The sequence below is a fragment of the Oncorhynchus mykiss genome, chromosome 17, assembly GCF_013265735.2.
Source record: "Oncorhynchus mykiss isolate Arlee chromosome 17, USDA_OmykA_1.1, whole genome shotgun sequence".
In the NCBI taxonomy this organism is placed as follows: Eukaryota; Metazoa; Chordata; class Actinopteri; order Salmoniformes; family Salmonidae; genus Oncorhynchus; species Oncorhynchus mykiss.
This window is the reverse complement of record NC_048581.1, coordinates 19,078,993-19,095,879: the sequence shown is the minus strand read 5'-3', so window position 1 is coordinate 19,095,879 and position 16,887 is coordinate 19,078,993. Positions and strand designations below refer to the sequence as shown.

At 45.8% G+C, this 16,887-nt stretch overlaps 1 protein-coding gene across 2 annotated transcripts in view; it reads left to right on the top strand.

The window, feature by feature from the left end:
- Window positions 1–1,914: 1,914 nt before the first annotated feature.
- LOC110485549 (zinc finger protein GLIS2) overlaps window positions 1,915–16,887 on the top strand; it is a 43,241-nt gene continuing 28,268 nt past the window's right edge. The window contains exons 1-2 of one of the 2 annotated variants that reach the window (XM_036949223.1): window positions 1,915–2,615; window positions 2,718–2,870. The gene's annotated coding sequence lies outside the window, so the exon portion shown is untranslated. Of the gene's footprint in view, window positions 2,871–16,887 lie in introns of both variants that reach the window. The other variant, XM_036949222.1, reaches the window with a different exon arrangement.

Genomic DNA, 16,887 nt, shown 5'->3' with positions numbered 1-16,887 from the left:
TAGCATTATGATAGCCATGGTAAATTATCGAAATGGATTGTAGCCTATGTAACAGCTCCCCTATTCTTATTCAGGTTAAAGCTATATATCCAGTATAGCCCAATAGCTTATAGTAAGTCGGCTATTGGTCTAGTATGGCATAAGACTAGGGGAGTAACACGTTGTGTGATAGCCTATCTGGGAATGTTGCAGTAGTTTGATGAGTATAGGCGTATAGACGAATGAGTATAGGCGTATAGGCTATAACTATGCGATATGGGACAACGGAATATGGTCCACAATCTTCACATTTCTGTTTTTGTTAATTAAGATGTTTCATTTTATAAGAAAACATCCTATAGCTCTTCCATGCACCCTTTGACCAGTAGATGGTAGACTAAACCTTCTCATGCAGTTATGGTCATCAAACCAAGGTGCGGGTTTTCGTGATGGCTGTTTCACATCAATTCAGGAAAACAAACGTTTTATTTTTGGTCTTAAATTAAGGTTAGGGTTAGGCATAAGGCTAGCCTATGTAACAGGTTAAGGTTAGGTTTAAGGTTAGGGTTAGGCATAAGGCTAGCCTATGTAACAGGTTAAGGTTAGGTTTAAGGTTAGGGTTAGGCATAAGGCTAGCCTATGTAACAGGTTAAGGTTAGGTTTAAGGTTAGGGTTAGGCATAAGGCTAGCCTATGTAACAGGTTAAGGTTAGGTTTAAGGTTAGGGTTAGGCATAAGGCTAGCCTATGTAACAGGTTAAGGTTAGGTTTAAGGTTAGGGTTAGGCATAAGGCTAGCCTATGTAACAGGTTAAGGTTAGGTTTAAGGTTAGGGTTAGGCATAAGGCTAGCCTATGTAACAGGTTAAGGTTAGGGTTAGGCATAAGGCTAGCCTATGTAACAGGTTAAGGTTAGGTTTAAGGTTAGGGTTAGGCATAAGGCTAGCCTATGTAACAGGTTAAGGTTAGGTTTAAGGTTAGGGTTAGGCATAAGGCTAGTCTATGTAACAGGTTAAGGTTAGGTTTAAGGTTAGGGTTAGGCATAAGGCTAGCCTATGTAACAGGTTAAGGTTAGGTTTAAGGTTAGGTTTAAAGAAATAGGCAGGGTTTAGCCATAATTATGACTTTGTGGCTGTGGAAACTAGTGACGAACCAAAGTGTGCACCCCAAACATAAAAAAATAAAACACTTTATAAGTATCCAGGTATTTCAATAACCTATTATGTCGAATACAAAACATGAGCTGGTGCACACACATATACAATTATTTTATCTAGAGGTGCTGTCTAACGGCGGATGAACTATAAGCTATAAAAAATAAAGTGAGTGCACACTATATATAAACTCCCAGTCATTTATCGGGTAAATCACCAACGTTTTGGCATCACTGTGCCTTCTTCAGGAGAAGAAGTGTGTGTGTGTGTGTGTGTGTGTGTGTGTGTGTGTGTGTGTGTGTGTGTGTGTGTGTGTGTGTGTGTGTGTGTGTGTGTGTGTGTGTGTGTGAGAGAGAGAGAGACAGAGAGACAGAGAGATGAAGAAAGGGAGAAGTCAGCTGTGAAACGGAGAAATAGAGAATATCTGTGAGAGAGATGCATTTGTTTTTTGTTCACTCGAGTATTGTTTTATTTCTTCAGACAGAGAGAGGCTTTTGTGAGTGTAATGTTTTCTGATAGTTTATTTCACTTTTGTTTATTATCTATTCCACTTGCATTGGCAATGTAAACATATGTTTCCCAAGTCAATAAAGCCCTTTGAATTGAATTGAGGGCGAGAAACATGAGAAAGAGAGAGACTTTAAGGAAAGGTTGGAAATGAGCCGAGGACAACCTTCGTGTTCGGGAAGTGATAGGCGGGAACGAGAAGGCAAGGGAGGCATGCGCTGAGCTGGAAGAGGTAGGCTGCTAGGGTCTGTTACGGAACAGAGGAGTGGTGGTGGCTGCGTGGGGGAATAGGGGCTGGACTGGGTCTTGGTCTGTCTACGTACACAGCAGACGACCACGGGGAGGCTGGAACCACACAGTCACGTCTCCTGCTGAGGGGTGTAGCCGGAAAAAAAGAGAAAGAGAGAGAGAGAATAGAAAGACAGAGAGCCACGCACGGCTCAGCTGAGGCAAGCAAACGATTGGAGTAGAAATCGTGAGAGACAACCGCTGGAAGCGAACAGTGGAAGGGAGGAAGGAAAGAGAAAACAGACAGGACCCAAATCTGCCAGCGACCACCACCTCCTCTACATCTCGATGGTTAGCTGCGCACCCACATAGACCGATGACACCCCCCGCCCTCTTCTAAAAAGACAACTAGGGGGGATGACCGCCTACCGAGAAGGCAGTTGACTAGCGTCGTAACTAAGCGATGCACCTTCTTTCCAAGAGCGCAAGCTTGAAGCTATCTTTTATCCTAACATAGGCTATTTGACGAATGTCAGTGTTGACATTATTTCCTAACCGTGTTGTGGTTATTGACAACGAGGCTCGGTTTGTTTTCGAGACTCTGTAAAGCAAAGTTATTTTTCTGCTGGACTTGTTTTTTTTCCAGTGCGTCCTGGATTTCCATACTTGCAGAAAAACAGATGATTATTTTTGCGACAAGCTAGGCCTATTTGTAAAGAAATATAGCAGTAGAACGAACGGACTCCTTTGGGTGGGTTTTTATGTCTTTATTTTCCGTACAGTCTGTTATATATACATTATATTCCATCGACAAAGGTTCGACAAGCGCCTACTAAACTTGTCTCTTGAATAGCCACCCTTCTGTAGCCTATCAACCGTTTGAAACGGATGTGTGCACATCAAGAAGATACTGAGAAGTGACAGTAGAGGAGACATCCAACGAGGAGAGCCAACAAGGATACTTACTATACGTTCGCGTCCAGTGGAGACAAGGCTTTTATAAAAGGTAAACACACACAGGCACTCAGACATCAATGTTCTCCCATGGGAGTCCATGACAGATTCTTACTTTGCATACGTGTCCTTTATTCCCCTATAATAATTTCGCTGTGGTAATGTATGTAAACTACTATATTTATAGACTACGTAGATTTGATAAATTCGACTCCTGTAGGAAATTTGGTTGAAATTGTCTCTGATAAAGGGCACCGACATAAGATGCTCGTGACCGGTTGTCGGTCTAGACTGGATGTCACGGTCCGTTATGTTGTCCGTCTGACATGTCTGGACACCGTATTATTTTGCCTGTGTAGCCTAAATGCCACATTTGATATTATATCCAATATCCCATATTCGTTCCTTTAACATCTCACCACAGGCTGCTTTATCGAGAAAAATGACATGTAGGCTACATATGTGTGACTTGATTGAACGGTCTGTCACAGACTAGATCATATCCAGCCAACCGGAATAGTGCGCAATAGTGTTCTGTTAAAGGTGATAGACCGTTCACGACCTAACCTGCCCTTATTTTCAACAATGGCCTTTCCAAAATGTCTCTCAAATGAGACATTTTGAGTAAGCCTAGTATAGTATAGGCCCTAGTTCCAGAACATTTGATTAGATTGCAGTGAGTTTAGTGGTAGGCCTATATGAGACATTTGGAGTGATAGAGTTTGTAGCCTAAATCCAGTTAAAGTGTACAGAGAGTTTACTTTTTTAACACTAACCAGAAGGAGATAATGAGATTAGCCCTAAAGGTCAGAGTGAAACACTGGGAACGTGTTTGATTGGACCACCAGCCTACTGGGCACCCACTACTTGAATCAAAGTTGTTTCCATGTCATTTCAATGAAATTACGTTGAACCAACGTGGACTAGACGTTGAATGGACGTCTGTGTCCAGTGGGAGTCCTTGTCAACGTACTGATAAGTGTGTGTTATGCCCACACAGAGGTTTCAGGAATCTTACATCTGGTCTATTGTGGGCCAATAATAAAGATGACTGGCCCTTAGTTTGACCACACACACACACACACACACACACACACACACACACACACACACACACACACACACACACACACACACACACACACACACACACACAGTGCAAAAGGAGTCTGAGGGGAGCTAGATACAATATGCAGATACACCCAACATCACCACAGCAGGAAAAGAGAGGGCCTAGTTCCAGGCCTCTCGGAGACAAAGCGGCCCTTAAGAAGCTATGATGCAACGGGACTGTAACAGTCCTGTAACAGACCCACCCCACCACCACCACCACCGCACACACACAGAGAAACAGACCCACCCCCCACCACCACCACCGCACACACACAGAGAAACAGACCCACCCCCCACCACCACCACCGCACACACACAGAGAAAGAGACAGTGGGAAAATAATATCATAATACAATCCAGCAGCGATCACAGAAAGGAGAAAGCTCTCTGGACTGGACCTCACCAGACTGATTACTGGACCTTACCAGACTGACTCTACTGGACCTCACCAGACTGACTCTACTGGACCTCACCAGACTGACTCTACTGGACCTCACCAGACTGACTACTGGACCTCACCAGACTGACTCTACTGGACCTCACCAGACTGACTACTGGACCTCACCAGACTGACTCTACTAGACCTCACCAGACTGATTACTGGACCTCACCAGACTGACTACTGGACCTCACCAGACTGACTCTACTGGACCTCACCAGACTGACTCTACTGGACCTCACCAGACTGACTCTACTGGACCTCACCAGACTGACTCTACTGGACCTCACCAGACTGACTAACTGGACCTCACCAGACTGACTCTACTGGACCTCACCAGACTGACTCTATTGGACCTCACCAGACTGACTCCACTGGATCTCACCAGACTGACTACTGGACCTCAACAGACTGACTACTGGACCTCACCAGACTGACTCTACTGTACCTCACCAGACTGACTCTACTGGACCTCACCAGACTGACTACTGGACCTCACCAGACTGACTCTACTGGACCTCACCAGACTGATTACTGGACCTCACCAGACTGACTCTACTGGACCTCACCAGACTGACTCTACTGTACCTCACCAGACTGACTACTGGACCTCACCAGACTGATTACTGGACCTCACCGGACTGACTCTACTGGACCTCACCAGACTGACTCTACTGGACCTCACCAGACTGACTCTACTGGACCTCACCAGACTGACTCTACTGGACCTCACCAGACTGACTCTACTGTACCTCACCAGACTGACTACTGGACCTCACCAGACTGACTCTACTGGACCTCACTAGACTGACTCTACTGGACCTCACCAGACTGACTCTACTGGACCTCACCAGACTGACTCTACTGTACCTCACCAGACTGACTCTACTGTACCTCACCAGACTGACTCTACTGGACCTCACCAGACTGACTCTACTGGACCTCACCAGACTGACTACTGGACCTCACCAGACTGATTACTGGACCTCACCAGACTGACTCTACTGTACCTCACCAGACTGACTCTACTGGACCTCACCAGACTGACTCTACTGGACCTCACCAGACTGACTCTACTGTACCTCACCAGACTGACTCTACTGGACCTCACCAGACTGACTCTACTGGACCTCACCAGACTGACTACTGGACCTCACCAGACTGACTCTACTGGACCTCACCAGACTGACTACTGGACCTCACCAGACTGACTCTACTGGACCTCACCAGACTGACTACTGGACCTCACCAGACTGACTCTACTGGACCTCACCAGACTGACTACTGGACCTCACCAGACTGACTCTACTGGACCTCACCAGACTGACTACTGGACCTCACCAGACTGACTCTACTGGACCTCACCAGACTGACTACAGGACCTCACCAGACTGATTACTGGACCTCATATTGTGTGAAGTGTGAAAGTCCCATGAGTACACTCATGACTGTTCTTTTTAGAGTCAAGCGGTATACAGATTTTCATACCTTCATACCTTTCCTGTACCTTACTGGGGTATAAGGTATTACCGGCAGTGCACACAAAGGGTGCTATTTCTTTCCAAATGTAAAAAAATAGAAATAAAACTGATCCACGAGGGGATTAGTTGTCTCTGCTGTAACCAAGAAGCTTGGTCTTGTAAGCTAGACACTTAGCTAGCAAGTTAGCAAACCCAATGAATAGCTGGAGCCTGAGCTGGATATCATGTATTTAGCACATCTTAGATAATGAACTTATATTTGTAAGCAGTGGCGTAGCACGCAGCCCCAAACTTTAGGGGCCCGGTATTAAACATGTCAAACTACCCCGGGATACAGGAGATACAGTATGTACAGGATATACAGGATATACAGGATATACAGGATTTACAGTATATACAGGATTTACAGGATATACAGGATTTACAGGATATACAGGATATACAGGATTTACAGGATATACAGGATATACAGGATTTACAGTATATACAGGATATACAGGATTTACAGTATATACAGGATTTACAGGATATACAGGATATACAGGATTTACAGGATATACAGGATATACAGGATTTACAGGATATACAGGATATACAGGATTTACAGGATTTACAGTATATACAGGATTTACAGGATATACAGGATATACAGGATTTACAGTATATACAGGATATACAGGATATACAGGATATACAGTATACCGCCCAAGTCTACAGCTTAGAAACAACAATGTGTTTGAGGGTACGTGTTAGAGCACATGAACATGTGTACGAACGTAGCAACCCCTTGCCAACTACATATACTCCTATACAAGCTATAGCAAAGTCCTGGGGGGAACTGTGTGTGTGATGTAGCAAAGTCCTGGGGGGAACAGTGTGTGATATAGCAAAGTCCTGGGGGGAACAGTGTGTGATGTAGCAAAGTCCTGGGGGGAACAGTGTGTGATATAGCAAAGTCCTGGGGGGAACAGTGTGTGATGTAGCAAAGTCCTGGGGGGAACAGTGTGTGATATAGCAAAGTCCTGGGGGGAACCGTGTGTGTGATATAGCAAAGTCCTGGGGGGAACCGTGTGTGATATAGCAAAGTCCTGGGGGGAACCGTGTGTGTGATATAGCAAAGTCCTGGGGGGAACAGTGTGTGATATAGCAAAGTCCTGGGGGGAACAGTGTGTGATGTAGCAAAGTCCTGGGGGGAACAGTGTGTGATATAGCAAAGTCCTGGGGGGAACAGTGTGTGATATAGCAAAGTCCTGGGGGGAACAGTGTGTGATATAGCAAAGTCCTGGGGAGAACCGTGTGTGTGATATAGCAAAGTCCTGGGGGGAACAGTGTGTGATATAGCAAAGTCCTGGGGGGAACAGTGTGTGATATAGCAAAGTCCTGGGGGGAACAGTGTGTGATATAGCAAAGTCCTGGGGGGAACAGTGTGTGATATAGCAAAGTCCTGGGGAGAACCGTGTGTGTGATATAGCAAAGTCCTGGGGGGAACAGTGTGTGATATAGCAAAGTCCTGGGGGGAACCGTGTGTGTGATATAGCAAAGTCCTGGGGGGAACCGTGTGTGATATAGCAAAGTCCTGGGGGGAACCGTGTGTGTGATATAGCAAAAGGACCCCTTGGAGCTGTGCCGTGCTGTGCTGTGCCCTGTGTTGTTTTTGACTGCCCCTGTTTGTACATGAGAGTTCAACGGGTTTAACTCTAGCTAGTTATGAAAACCTTCCCCACTACTCTACTCCCCATAGCAGCACATACATGCACACACACACACACACACACACACACACACACACACACACACACACACACACACACACACACACACACACACACACACACACACACACACACACACACACACACACACACACACACACACACACACAGTTAGAGTGGGGAAAGCTGGCCTCCCTCTAACTCTAGCTCTAGTCTGGCTGTGTGTGTGTGTGTACTCTAGCTCTAGTCTGGCTGTGAGTGTGTACTCTGGCTCTAGTCTGGCTGTGTGTGTGTACTCTGGCTCTAGTCTGGCTGTGTGTGTGTACTTTGGCTCTAGTCTGGCTGTGTGTGTGTGTACTCTGGCTCTAGTCTGGCTGTGTGTATGTACTCTGGCTCTAGTCTGGCTGTGTGTGTGTACTCTGGCTCTAGTCTGGCTGGGCTCAGACCAGGCATTTTTCTCCTGTTAGACTCTAACCACTAACGACTGCCTCTCTCTGCTCCCCCCAGGAATGTCTTATTCACCTCTCTCTCTCTCTCTCTCTCTCTCTCTCTCTCTCTCTCTCTCTCTCTCTCTCTCTCTCTCTCTCTCTCTCTCTCTCTCTCTCTCTCTCTCTCTCTCTCTCTCTCTCTCTCTCTCTCTCTCTCTCTCTCTCTCTCTCTCTGTTCAGGTCTGGATGGGCCGGGGAATCACGCACACACAGCCTAATGCAGACACACACATGCTGTAGATATACTGTATACACACATATGTATGCATAGATTCAAGACACACATATTAACAAACACTCATGCATGAACGAACAAACACATGTATACTCAGAAGCAGCTGAAGCACAAACACATGCACACACACACACGCACACGCACACGCACACACACACACACACACACACACACACACACACACACACACACACACACACACACACACACACACACACACACACACACACACACAGGAACATCGACACACACACACGGTTTCCCCCAGTATGCATAACACCACCTGTGTGACTCCATACATCTATGAGGGCCCCTGGCCACCCTGACCCCTGAACCCCGACCCCCAACCCACACATCCCTCTCTCATCCCACTTTTCTAAAAAGAAAATAAAACATCCCTCTTTCCTTTATCCTCCACAGAGCAGTGCGTCTGTGTGTTCACTTCCAAAACAAACACAGACGGAATTCCGCATCTCCTCCCTCTTTCCTCCCTCCTCTCTCCTCACCCACCTCTCCACTTCTTTCTCTCCCCACATGTATTCTCCCTCGTCCTTTCTCTCTCCCTCATACTTTCTCTCCCTCCCTTGATCTTGCTGGGCTGTGGCAATCATGACTTTTTGTCAGCCGGTTATTGTCATGTAAAAGACTGACGGTCTCATGTTAATTGACCGTTAATTAACATCAACATGTCTAGCATCTCCAGGCCTCCACACATACAAACCGCTGAGACATCTACATTTACAAAAAGTCTAATAAATCTATTTAATAGACACCATCACAATAAATCTATGATTTATTTTAGGCAGGTCTAAAGAAACATGAAATGACCAGGCTATGTGCCATGACATAGGCTGTAGACTTGTTCATTTAGCCGACAAGATATGCTTATAAGTCCCATGCTATTATTTGATATTATATGATTTTATAGTAAGAAGAATATAATTGAACTTAGCTGAATGAATAGAAAGGATATTTTTCCCATTCTGGAAAGAGAGGGGCATATAAAGTGACTATGTTGAGCGTAAAAGTGATCATTCGAAACAGGTCCTAAATGCTACATTTAGAGTTATTTGGCACCTTTAGTTGTGAATGATACAAACGTTAGAATGTCTTAGGAATGAAAACATATGTAGGCTGCATGATGCAACTATAGGTTAGTTAACTCTACCTACGTGTACATATTACCTCAACTAACTGTAGGTTAGTTAACTCTACCTACGTGTACATATTACCTCAACTAACTGTAGGTTAGTTAACTCTACCTACGTGTACATGTTACCTCAACTAACTGTAGGTTAGTTAACTCTACCTATGTGTACATATTACCTCAACTAACTGTAGGTTAGTTAACTCTACCTACGTGTACATATTACCTCAACTAACTGTAGGTTAGTTAACTCTACCTACGTGTACATATTACCTCAACTAACTGTAGGTTAGTTAACTCTACCTACGTGTACATATTACCTCAACTAACTGTAGGTTAGTTAACTCTACCTACGTGTACATATTACCTCAACTAACTGTAGGTTAGTTAACTCTACCTACGTGTACATGTTACCTCAACTAACTGTAGGTTAGTTAACTCTACCTACGTGTACATATTTTACCTCAACTAACTATAGGTTAGTTAACTCTACCTACGTGTACATATTACCTCAACTAACGATAGGTTAGTTAACTCTACCTACGTGTACATGTTACCTCAACTAACTATAGGTTAGTTAACTCTACCTACGTGTACATATTACCTCAACTAACTGTAGGTTAGTTAACTCTACCTACGTGTACATATTACCTCAACTAACTATAGGTTAGTTAACTCTACCTACGTGTACATATTACCTCAACTAACTATAGGTTAGTTAACTCTACCTACGTGTACATATTACCTCAACTAACTATAGGTTAGTTAACTCTACCTACGTGTACATATTACCTCAACTAACTATAGGTTAGTTAACTCTACCTACGTGTACATGTAACCTCAACTAACTGTAGGTTAGTTAACTCTACCTACGTGTACATATTACCTCAACTAACTATAGGTTAGTTAACTCTACCTACGTGTACATATTACCTCAACTAACTATAGGTTAGTTAACTCTACCTACATGTACATATTTTACCTCAACTAACTGTAGGTTAGTTAACTCTACCTACGTGTACATGTTACCTCAACTAACTATAGGTTAGTTAACTCTACCTACGTGTACATGTTACCTCAACTAACTATAGGTTAGTTAACTCTACCTACGTGTACATGTTACCTCAACTAACTATAGGTTAGTTAACTCTACCTACGTGTACATATTACCTCAACTAACTATAGGTTAGTTAACTCTACCTACGTGTACATATTACCTCAACTAACTATAGGTTAGTTAACTCTACCTACGTGTACATATTACCTCAACTAACTATAGGTTAGTTAACTCTACCTACGTGTACATATTACCTCAACTAACTATAGGTTAGTTAACTCTACCTACGTGTACATGTTACCTCAACTAACTATAGGTTAGTTAACTCTACCTACGTGTACATATTACCTCAACTAACTATAGGTTAGTTAACTCTACCTACGTGTACATATTACCTCAACTAACTGTAGGTTAGTTAACTCTACCTACGTGTACATATTACCTCAACTAACTGTAGGTTAGTTAACTCTACCTACGTGTACATATTACCTCAACTAACTGTAGGTTAGTTAACTCTACCTACGTGTACATATTACCTCAACTAACTGTAGGTTAGTTAACTCTACCTACGTGTACATGTTACCTCAACTAACTATAGGTTAGTTAACTCTACCTACGTGTACATATTACCTCAACTAACTGTAGGTTAGTTAACTCTACCTACGTGTACATGTTACCTCAACTAACTGTAGGTTAGTTAACTCTACCTACGTGTACATATTACCTCAACTAACTGTAGGTTAGTTAACTCTACCTACGTGTACATGTAACCTCAACTAACTGTAGGTTAGTTAACTCTACCTACGTGTACATGTTACCTCAACTAACTATAGGTTAGTTAACTCTACCTACGTGTACATGTTACCTCAACTAACTATAGGTTAGTTAACTCTACCTACGTGTACATATTCCCTCAACTAACTGGTGTCCCCGCACATTGACTCCCCTGTAAATACAGTTGAAGTCAGAAGTTTACATACACGTAGGTTGGAGTCATTAAAACGTGTTTTTCAACCACTCCACAAATTTCTTGTTTTAACAAACTATAGTTTTGTCAAGTCGGTTAGGACATCTACTTTGTGCATAACACAAGTAATTTTTCCAACAATTGTTTACAGACAGATTATTTCACTGTATTACAATTCCAGTGGGTCAGAAGTTTACATACACTAAGTTAACTGTGCCTTTAAACAGCTTGGAAAATTCCAGAAAATTATGTCATGGCTTTAGAAGTTTCTGATCATCCGCATGCACTGGAACAGCAAATGGAGGCTGCTTTCCCACCAGTTCCCTTTTCAATCATGCTGGGTCGGCTACTCCTGTTATTTCACTCCACACACCAACCACTGTTTGAGGAACAGGCATCCTCTCGCTGTGCGGCAGGTGATATTCCACACCAGCTCTGTATGCCATGGGCTCTCCAACCCAGCTCTGTATGCCATGGGCTCTCCAACCCAGCTCTGTATGCCATGGGCTCTCCAACCCAGCTCTGTATGCCATGGGCTCTCCAACCCAGCTCTGTATGCCATGGGCTCTCCAACCCAGCTCTGTATACCATGGGCTCTCCAACCCAGCTCTGTATGCCATGGGCTCTCCAACCCAGCTCTGTATGACATGGGCTCTCCAACCCAGCTCTGTATGTCATGGGCTCTCCAACCCAGCTCTGTATGCCATGGGCTCTCCAACCAAGCTCTGTATGCCATGGGCTCTCCAACCCAGCTCTGTATGCCATGGGCTCTCCAACCCAGCTCTGTATGCCATGGGCTCTCCAACCCAGCTCTGTATGTCATGGGCTCTCCAACCCAGCTCTGTATGCCATGGGCTCTCCAACCCAGCTCTGTATGACATGGGCTCTCCAACCCAGCTCTGTATGTCATGGGCTCTCCAACCCAGCTCTGTATGCCATGGGCTCTCCAACCAAGCTCTGTATGCCATGGGCTCTCCAACCCAGCTCTGTATGCCATGGGCTCTCCAACCCAGCTCTGTATGCCATGGGCTCTCCAACCCAGCTCTGTATGCCATGGGCTCTCCAACCCAGCTCTGTATGCCATGGGCTCTCCAACCCAGCTCTGTATGCCATGGGCTCTCCAACACAGCTCTGTATGCCATGGGCTCTCCAACCCAGCTCTGTATGCCATGGGCTCTCCAACCAAGCTCTGTATGCCATGGGCTCTCCAACCCAGCTCTGTATGCCATGGGCTCTCCAACCCAGCTCTGTATGCCATGGGCTCTCCAACCCAGCTCTGTATACCATGGGCTCTCCAACCCAGCTCTGTATGCCTTGGGCTCTCCAACCCAGCTCCAATCCAACTCTGTATGCCATGGGCTCTCCAACCCAGCTCTGTATGCCATGGGCTCTCCAACCCAGCTCTGTATTCCATGGGCTCTCCAACCCAGCTCCAACCCAGCTCTGTATGCCATGGGCTCTCCAACCCAGCTCTGTATGCCATGGGCTCTCCAACCCAGCTCTGTATGCCATGGGCTCTCCAACCCAGCTCTGTATGTCATGGGCTCTCCAACCCAGCTCTGTATGCCATGGGCTCTCCAACCCAGCTCTGTATGTCATGGGCTCTCCAACCCAGCTCTGTATGTCATGGGCTCTCCAACCCAGCTCTGTATACCATGGGCTCTCCAACCCAGCTCTGTATGCCATGGGCTCTCCAACCCAGCTCTGTATGTCATGGGCTCTCCAACCCAGCTCCAACCCAGCTCTGTATGTCATGGGCTCTCCAACCCAGCTCTGTATGCCATGGGCTCTCCAACCCAGCTCTGTATGCCATGGGCTCTCCAACCCAGCTTTGTATGCCATGGGCTCTAAAACCAGTAAAATCAGTTTTATTCTTTCAGGCTGGGACTCATATGTGTGTATACATAAGCTCTAATATGTGTGTATTCATCAGCTCTAATATGTGTGTATACATCAGCTCTAATATGTGTGTATTCATCAGCTCTAATATGTGTGTATTCATCAGCTCTAATATGTGTGTATTCATCAGCTCTAATATGTGTGTATTCATCAGCTCTAATATGTGTGTATTCATCAGCTCTAATATGTGTGTATTCATCAGCTCTAATATGTGTGTATTCATCAGCTCTAATATGTGTGTATTCATCAGCTCTAATATGTGTGTATTCATCAGCTCTAATATGTGTGTATTCATCAGCTCTAATATGTGTGTATTCATCAGCTCTAATATGCTTATGGTTGTTTTGTACTAATCATCCCCTTAGAAAGTGCTGTCCATTTCATTGTATTTGGCTTTGAAACAACATCTTAGGCTTTTGGACTTTTAAAAACACAATACTGTTTTGATGATGAGTGTTTGATGTGATTTTCCATCGCATTTGCATTTACATCAGAGCAGTTAGAGGGACAACAGAGCCCTGAGTACCAGGCCGTTAGGACCTGATGGCGGTTAGAGGGACAACAGAGCCCTGAGTACCAGGCCGTTAGGACCTGATGGTGGTTAGAGGGACAACAGAGCCCTGAGTACCAGGCCGTTAGGACCTGATGGCTGTTAGCGGGACAACAGAGCCCTGAGTACCAGGCCGTTAGCCCCTGATGGTGGTTAGAGGGACAACAGAGCCCTGAGTACCAGAGCGTTAGGACCTGATGGTAGTTAGCGAGTTGGGTACTACCAACGCATATCCAGAGTGCATAAGAGATTAGCATGACTCAATGGTCACATGGCATTTTACTGCGGTCATGACTCATGACTGTGGTGTATGGTGGTAGTATGACCACCATAACAACCCTACTCTTGTTTCCTGGTTTTTCTTCCTTGGCCTTTGAGGAGTGAGGCTGTTGTGGAGCCTAGAGAGTAGAGACCCTCAAAACTATTTACAGACCCCAAAAACTAGGGAGTGAAAGAAAGAGAGGGAGAGGGAGTGAAGGAAAGAAAGGGAGAGGGAGTGAAAGAAAGAGAGGGAGAGGGAGTGAAATATAGAGAGGGAGAGGGAGTGAAGGAAAGAGAGGGAGAGGGAGTGAAAGAAAGAGGGAGAGGGAGTGAAATATAGAGAGGGAGAGGGAGTGAAGGAAAGAGAGGGAGAGGGAGTGAAGGAAAGAGAGGGAGAGGAAGTGAAAGATAGAGAGGGAGAGGGAGTGAAAGAAAGAGAGGGAGGGGGAGTGAAGGAAAGAGAGGGAAAGGGAGTGAAAGAAAGAGAGGGAGAGGGAGTGAAGGAAAGAGAGGGAGAGGGAGTGAAAGATAGAGAGGGAGAGGGAGTGAAGGAAAGAGAGGGAGAGGGAGTGAAAGATAGAGAGGGAGAGGGAGTGAAAGAAAGAGAGGGAGGGGGAGTGAAGGAAAGAGAGGGAAAGGGAGTGAAAGAAAGAGAGGGAGAGGGAGTGAAGGAAAGAGAGGGAGAGGGAGTGAAAGAAAGAGAGGGAGAGGGAGTGAAGGAAAGAGAGGGAGAGGGAGTGAAGGAAAGAGAGGGAGAGGGAGTGAAAGATAGAGCGGGAGAGGGAGTGAAAGAAAGAGAGGGAGGGGGAGTGAAGGAAAGAGAGGGAAAGGGAGTGAAAGAAAGAGAGGGAGAGGGAGTGAAGGAAAGAGAGGGAGAGGGAGTGAAAGATAGAGAGGGAGAGGGAGTGAAGGAAAGAGAGGGAGAGGGAGTGAAGGAAAGAGAGGGAGAGGGAGTGAAGGAAAGAGAGGGAGAGGGAGTGAAGGAAAGAGAGGGAGAGGGAGTGAAGGAAAGAGAGGGAGAGGGAGTGAAAGAAAGAGCAGGAGAGGGAGTGAAGGAAAGAGAGGGAGAGGGAGTGAAAGAAAGAGAGGGAGAGGGAGTGAAGGAAAGAGAGGGAGAGGGAGTGAAGGAAAGAGAGGGAGAGGGAGTGAAGGAAAGAGAGGGAGCGGGAGTGAAAGATAGAGACGGAGTGAAGGAAAGAGGGAGAGGGAGTGAAATATAGAGAGGGAGAGGGAGTGAAGGAAAGAGAGGGAGAGGGAGTGAAAGAAAGAGGGAGAGGGAGTGAAGGAAAGAGAGGGGGAGGGAGTGAAAGAAAGAGAGGGAGAGGGAGTGAAGGAAAGAGAGGGAGAGGGAGTGAAGGAAAGAGAGGGAGAGGGAGTGAAAGAAAGAGAGGGAGAGGGAGTGAAAGAAAGAGAGGGAGAGGGAATGAAAGATAGAGAGGGAGAGGGAGTGAAGGAAAGAGAGGGAGAGGGAGTGAAGGAAAGAGAGGGAGAGGGAGTGAAAGAAAGAGAGGGAGAGGGAGTGAAGGAAAGAGAGGGAGAGGGAGTGAAGGAAAGAGAGGGAGATCTCTACCCGACCTGTTCTCTCTTCTCTTGTCACCTCTCTTTTCTGCTCCTCCCTCTCCTCACAATCTCTACCCGACCTGTTCTCTCTTCTCTTGTCACCTCTCTTTTCTGCTCCTCCCTCTCCTCACAATCTCTACCCGACCTGTTCTCTCTTCTCTTGTCACCTCTCTTTTCTGCTCCTCCCTCTCCTCACAATCTCTACCTGACCTGTTCTCTCTTCTCTTGTCACCTCTCTTTTCTGCTCCTCCCTCTCCTCACAATCTCTACCTGACCTGTTCTCTCTTCTCTTGTCACCTCTCTTTTCTGCTCCTCCCTCTCCTCACAATCTCTACCTGACCTGTTCTCTCTTCTCTTGTCACCTCTCTTTTCTGCTCCTCCCTCTCCTCACAATCTCTACCCGACCTGTTCTCTCTTCTCTTGTCACCTCTCTTTTCTGCTCCTCCCTCTCCTCACAATCTCTACCTGACCTGTTCTCTCTTCTCTTGTCACCTCTCTTTTCTGCTCCTCCCTCTCCTCACAATCTCTACCTGACCTGTTCTCTCTTCTCTTGTCACCTCTCTTTTCTGCTCCTCCCTCTCCTCACAATCTCTACCTGACCTGTTCTCTCTTCTCTTGTCACCTCTCTTTTCTGCTCCTCCCTCTCCTCACAATCTCTACCTGACCTGTTCTCTCTTCTCTTGTCACCTCTCTTTTCTGCTCCTCCCTCTCCTCACAATCTCTACCTGACCTGTTCTCTCTTCTCTTGTCACCTCTCTTTTCTGCTCCTCCCTCTCCTCACAATCTCTACCTGACCTGTTCTCTCTTCTCTTGTCACCTCTCTTTTCTGCTCCTCCCTCTCCTCACAATCTCTACCCGACCTGTTCTCTCTTCTCTTGTCACCTCTCTTTTCTGCTCCTCCCTCTCCTCACAATCTCTACCCGACCTGTTCTCTCTTCTCTTGTCACCTCTCTTTTCTCTTTATTTATCTTTTCTATTTCTTTCCCTCTCTTCCTACACTGTTCAGGAGTTACAGCAGAGAGAGAGAGAGTAAGTGAGTGAGTGAGTGAGTGGGGGGGAGACAGAGAGAGAGAGAGAGAGGGAGAGAGAGGAGGGGGGGGGAGTGAGTGGGGCAGAGAGCTGGCTCTACTGTACAGCTGGGCCTGGTTATTATTTTCTGT